The sequence below is a fragment of the Sus scrofa genome, chromosome 9 (genome assembly GCF_000003025.6).
Source record: "Sus scrofa isolate TJ Tabasco breed Duroc chromosome 9, Sscrofa11.1, whole genome shotgun sequence".
In the NCBI taxonomy this organism is placed as follows: domain Eukaryota; kingdom Metazoa; phylum Chordata; class Mammalia; order Artiodactyla; family Suidae; genus Sus; species Sus scrofa.
Genome location: NC_010451.4, coordinates 17238686 through 17245716, shown reverse-complemented (window position 1 = coordinate 17245716; position 7031 = coordinate 17238686).

The window sequence follows — 7031 nt, the reverse complement described above, 5'->3', positions numbered from 1 at the left end:
GTGGTTAACGAATCCAACTAGGAACCATGAGGTTGCAGGTTCAATCCCTGGCCTTGCTCAGTGGGTTAAGAATTCGGCGTTGCCGTGAGCTGTGGTGTAGGTTGCAGACACGGCTCGGATCCCGCGTTGCTGTGGCTCTGGTGTAGGCCAGGAGCTACAGCTCTGATTAGACCCCTAGCCTGGGAAACTCCATATGCTGCGGCAGCAGCCCTAGAAATGGCAAAAAAACAAAAAAACAAAAAAAAAAAAGAAAGAAAAACGAAAAACTTTGGAAGCCAGAATGTAAATCTTGACATTTTTTCACACTTCACCCAAAAGACTTTAACAGCTATTTGCTCATAAGCTCTCTCATAAAAGTAATCTTCATCTCTCTTAATATGATTAATCATCCTTTTTATTGAACAAAATGTGCCAGACACTGTGAACAATTTCTCTTCCTTCTCTGGGTTCTTGTCAAACCTTGTTGTTTTATTTACACTAACTGATGTAACAGCCCCACTTCTCAATGACTTCACACAGTAAATTTCTGACTCAATCCGTGCCCGGGTTGGAGGTGGGTGGAGGAAGAGAGAGAGCTTGTAGGTGACAGTTCTGCTTGATCCTCTGATATATGAGGGAAGAGAGCATAAAGAATTGCATGGGAAAGTATCATGGCTTGGTTCTGGGGGTTGTGTTGATCACTTCTTCTGCCCATATTTCATTGGCCAAAACAATAGTTACAGAGAAGGCCAGGAAATGTAGAAGTCCTTTCACTTGCCCATTTTTGATGAACTAGTTAGTCTCTACCCCACTAGTATACTAGGAAGGCTAAATGAATTCTTTTTTTTTTTTTTTTTTTTTTTTTTGTCTTTTTGCTATTTCTTTGGCTGCTCCCGCGGCATATGGAGGTTCCCAGGCTAGGGGTCGAATCGGAGCTGTAGGCACCGGCCTACGCCAGAGCCACAGCAATGCAGGATCCGAGCCGCGTCTGCGACCTACACCACAGCTCATGGCAACGCCGGATCGTTAACCCACTGAGCAAGGGCAGGGACCGAACCCGCAACCTCATGGTTCCTAGTCGGATTCGTTAACCACTGCGCCACGACGGGAACTCCCTAAATGAATTCTTATAGTTTAGCTCAGTATCTCTGAGCACACAGTGACAGTTCAGCAGTACCATGTTAAATTCTTCTCAGTGAGGTATGTTATCCTCATTTGAGGCTGTGAAACAGATTCTTAAGTTGTTACTGCGCCCAAACTGCATAAGTAGTTAAGTAGCAGAGTTGAGATTTAAACTAAATAGCTGACAAGGTCCATTTTCTTAAAAATGTATTTCTTTGAGCCACATAATGAATGTAGGTTCTACCTTTATACAGAGAGGGCACACTTTCAAAGGTTCAGCTATGCTCAGCATATCTGTCCTACCCTTCCCATTTGTCATTCATAAATGATCTGGCCAATCATTGCTAAAAATGAGGTTGGGAGTTCCCACTTCATGGCTGCCAATCCTGTTGCTTTGACCTTGGATCTCCAAAGTGGAGTGTGCTCACTTGAGAGGTATGCTTGTCAACACACTGAGGTGTGGCAACAATTTTTGTAACTTCTACACATTTGCTATTCATAAAAAAAAAAATCAACCCCTATTAATATGGATTGTGCCTGGCATCTCCACATTGTCTCTACATTTGATGTTCAATGTCACATGAGGTATGAATTGGTATTCTTTAACTTTCAGCATTTAGTGACATACTGTGATCCAAAAAAAGGATTTATGGATTTTTTAAAAAATATAATTTTTACTAAACTAAATTTCACAAAATGAACAATTGGTTTAAAAAGATTGCTTTTTAAAAAACTTGTGGAGTTCCTGTCATGGCTCAGTGGTTAGCGAATCTGACTAGGAACCATGAGGTTGCAGGTTTGATCCCTGGCCTTGCTCAGTGGGTTAAGGATCTGGCATTGCTGTGAGCTGTGATGTAGGTCGCAGACGCAGCTTGGATCCCGAGTTGCTGTGGCTGTGGCGAAGGCCAGCAGCTACAGCTCCGATTAGACCCTTAGCCTGGGAACCTCCATATGCTTCGGGTGCAGCCCTAAAAAAAAAAGACAAAAAAACAAACAAACAAAAAAAACCAAAACCCAACAAAAAAACTCCTTGTGTTTTTTTTTTTTTTTTTTTTTTTTTTTTTTGTCTTTTTGCCTTTTTCTAGGGCCGCTCCCGAGGCATATGGAGGTTCCCAGGCTAGGGGTCCAATTGGAGCTGTAGCTGCTGGCCTTCGCCACAGCCACAGCAATGCGGGATCCGAGCCGAGTCTGCGACCTACACCATAGCTCACGGCAATGCCGGATCCTTAACCCACTGAGCCAGGCCAGGGACTGAACCTCATGGTTCCTAGCTGGATTCATTAACCACTGCACCACGACGGGAACTTCTCGTCTCTTTTTGATTCAGTCTGTGCCACAGCTGTAACCAGATCCACAGCAGTAATAACACTAGATCCTGAACCCACTGAGCCAGGAGAGAACTTTAAAGATGATACGTAAAAGGACAAAAAAGAATAGTGGAACTGATACTTCTTTTTAGTGTCAGTCACATTATGAGGGTAAGTGCAATGGTGAAATCAATCTGACAATTTGACAAAAAAAAAAAAAAATTAAAACTAGTAAGCAGTGTATTTGAAATATTACTTTACATTCACTATTAATAACAAGGTACAGAATCCTAAGTATGTATTTTGCCCCGAGATAAAATAATTTAATTCAATTTTATCCCTTATAATTTTTTATTGTATCAACAGTTCATTATGGACATCTTATACTAGTGAAGTTATATACAGTATGCCCAATCTCCTGCAGACACCAAAGGACAACTATACTTGTGCTTGGAAGCCCAGAGCAAGAAAGGTTACTATTTTCTCTATCCCTCCCACCCAACACAAAAATAAATGCCTCTTGGATGTATGTTAAGTGAAAGAAAGTCAAATTAATTAATTTTGTTTAAGCCCTGTGATTCTAACACTTTTCTCTAAATAATAATGACTAATATTTCAGGGTATTTGCTACATCTTAGGTACTATGGTATATGCTTTATACTCATTTAATCTTCACAAGCAATTATATAAAGCAGGTACTACCTTAATCCCACATGAGAATACTCAGGCCTTATCTACAGTTGAGTGGTGGAACCAAGATTGGAATCCAGGTCCATCTACTATAGGGCCCATGTTTTTAACTGCTTATTGTCTTTTTTTGGGGTGGGGGCACACCTGTGGTACATGGAGGTTCTCAGGCTAAGGGTCAAATTGGTGCTGTAGCCACCGGCCCACGCCACAGCCACAGCCACATGGGATCCGAGCTGAGTCTGCAACATACACCACAGACCACCACAACACCAGATCCTCAACCCACTTAGAGAGGCTATGGATTGAACCCGAGTCCTTATGGATGCTAGTTAAGATTCGTTTCCACTGAGCCACGATGGGAATTCCTTAATTGCTTATTTACTGCAGAATACTTAAGATTTAATACCAATTTTCAGCCATGCTCAGGCCTGGCCCTGTGGTTTTTACTGCCAAACCCAGAACAAGCTATAATATATCTGGATTTAGAGAAATCACTGTCTAGGCCTTCTGCAAACACTTCTTGGAGATTATCCTGTTCCTTCTCCCACAAGGCTGTGCCTTCTGAAAAACAATGTCCACAGCAGTGCCAGGAATCAGATCCTTTGAAGTACACCGCCCATGAAATCAACCTGCCTGGGCTTTGGCCAATCCCCCAGCTCTGAGTCAGCTGACGGGCAAAAGGGCCTGTGGCTCAGATGTAATCACTTCCTGGACAGAGTCAACCGCGCCACCTCCTTCAATCTTTTTATCCTTCCAACCTGATATCACAAGAAACTTGTGGGGAAAGGCACCACTTCTTTCAGAAATTGCATAGCAACACCCCCTAGTATCCCTCCTTACTGACTCCCCACCATTCCCGCCATGGACGGCTACACTTACTTCATAAGTGACAATAGTATTAGTGGCAATTAATGCTGGAAGCTTTGGTAGTGGATTAGAATGAAATACTGATTTTGGGGTCAAATCGGCCAAGGTTCAAAGTCTCAGCTTTGCAATGTTGCTGGGCAAATTGCCTAACCTCTTTAAATTTCAGTTTTCTCATTGATAAATAAGTGAGACAATATTAGCAACAGTTTATGGAGTTGTTATAAAGATTGAGAAACACACAGATGGGATGAATGTAATGCTCTTGGAACAGTGCCTTTGCTTAAGGCAAGCACTCAAATATTACCTCTAACTGTAGCCTAGGGTGAGTGAACAGTGGAAACTCAATTACTCTTCATCTAGAAAGTTCCTGGGTTAGTTAAAAAGTCCTTGGCAGATAGTAAGTGCTCAAAACATTGATCCATTTGATCAAGAAACTCCCTCTCTGTTTTAGTTTAATAGTACTAGCAAACAACTTGAGTTTCTTCCATCACAGGCCTGGGTTAGTTGCAGTCTTGCTATCATGAAAAAGGGAACAATACTATTGGGAGATTAGGTAAGCATCCAAATATTTTCTCTGGTTACAGTTTACTGGGCCCTGAAGAATTTTATATAAAGGTAATGGCTAGATGTGTTTAGAAACTTTATTGTTTACAAGGCATTTAACCAATTTGACCCTTAGAACTTTATGGGGTAGTTACAATTCCATTTTGGATTTAGAATGTTTGTTTTACAAGTCATTCTCCTCAACTGTGAGACAAGGATAATTTTTTCATCACTTTTCTCTACCCAGATAGAACTTCAGATGAGCATACCAACCTAATTGTTTTAAGTGGGTTTCTGAATAGAGATGTTTAAAAAAAAAAATCATTCCATCCAGAAAGCAGAGATATGTTACTAACATAAAATAACCTTTGGGACAAACTTCAATTTCTTCATCTGTAAAATTATATAACCTCTAATTCAAACACCTTAAAAAGATGAAAAATATAATGCTGATCTTTTGGTTATAGCACAGCCTAAAAGCAAGCTGGATACAATTTCTGCTCATAGAAAGAAAACCGAACATGACTGCGATGAATAATCAAGAGGCATGGAGTAATTTTCTCAAATCTATAAAGGACTAATAAAGGATGGTAGCACTATACAGTACTATAAGCACAAGTTAATGGATTATGTGCCTAAGCTGCTTAGATATCCAGAGATGTTTCCAGGGCTGAGTTCTTACTCAAGCACATGAACAGACTGCAAAGGGGCTGAATATATTCCAAAAGTATGGGTTTTGCACAAATGCACTGTGGAGGTGATTAGCACAGGGAGAGGGACTTAGCTATTTCTTTCTGTGTGTAATGGGAGAGGTGACATCCTAGATGGGTCCATAGATTTTCTAAAATTCTTAAAGGGCCATGGGCCCAGAAAACCCCTTTCTAGGGCATGAATTAAATCCCTATTCATTCAGCAAACATCTGCCACTTACTGTGTACAGGAACTATGCTGTCTGTTCTCTCATACTGAAGAACATGTAAAACAAATATTCTGAATAATTGCAATGAGTTATGGCATGGGTTTTTCTCCTTTTTTTGTTATCAAGACAAATGGGCTTCCTTTGTGATGTCTACCTATCTACTTATCTCAGTGACCTATAGAAGATAGGCATGTATAAACTGCCTAACACGTAGTAGGGCCTCAACTGTTAGTTCCTTTCCCCTCACTTATCAATTTAAAGCCATATACATCTTCCCCTCTCTAGCACTTTTTTTCTTTTGAGGGCAGTATGTGGAAGTTTCCAGGATAGGGGTTGGAGTTGCAGCTGCCAGTCTATGCCACAGCCACTCCTGATCTGAGCCACATCTGCAACCTATGCCGTAGCTTGAGGCAACGCCCGATCCTTAACCCACTGAGCAAGGCCAGGGATCAAACCTGCATCCTCATGGATACTAGCCAGATTCTTAACCTGCTGAGCCACAAAGGGAACTCCCAGCTCATTGAGTGAAATGAGACCTTTAATATCCAGGAATATGTTATCCAGGATGAGTGAAAGAGGCATGGTGTGATTTTCCCAAATCTGTATATATAAAAAGGACAGTAACATTATAAAAATTTTTAAATAGGAGCTCCTATTGTGGCTCAGTGGGTTATGGACCCAACATTGTCTCTGTGAGGATGCAGGTTTGACACCTGGCCTTGCTCAGTGGGTTACAGATCTGGCTTCGGCTGGCTGCAGCTGCAGCTCCAATTGGACTCCTGGCCCAGGAACTTCCACAGGGGCGACCTTAAAAAAATTAAAAATTTAAAATAATGTAGGTAAAATGCCCTGTATTAAAAGTTCTGGGAGTTCCTGTCGTGGCGCAGTGGTTAACGAATCCGACTAGGAACCATGAGGTTGCAGGTTCGGTCCCTGCCCTTGCTCAGTGGGTTAACGATCCGGCATTGCTGTGAGCTGTGGTTAGGTCCCAGATGTGGCTCGGATCCCTCGTTGCTGTGGCCCTGGTGTAGGCTGGCAGCTACAGCTCCGATTCAACCCCTAGCCTGGGAACCTCCATACGCCATGGGAGCGGCCCAAGAAATGGCAAAATGACAAAACAAAACAAAAGTTCTGGGAATTCCCTCATGGTTCATGGGTTAAGGATCTGATGTTGTCACTGCTGCGGCTCTGGTTACAGCTGTTGCTTGGGTTCGATCCCTGTCCCAGGAACTTCTGCATGTCATAAAAAAAGTTCTGGCACGTAGAAGATACTGAATGAATAGTGGCTCATTAAAATTAAAACAACAAAACAATGAAGTTCCCTTGTGCATCCAGTTAAGGATCTGGCGTTGCTGCAGCTATGGTGCAGGTTGCAGCTATGACATGGGTTTGATCCCTGCTCTGGGAACTTCCACATGCTGAGGTGTGCCCAAAACTAACAAATAAACAAACAAAAATCAAAGTCAGAACAGGTGCAGACCCAGAGGAAGTAACGGAAATGACACTGGTAAGTTTTGAGAGGTTTCAAAGAATCATAAAATGTGAGAACTACAGTCATTCCATAAATGAGAAGACTGAAGGTCAGAGAACTCTATCACTGAAGC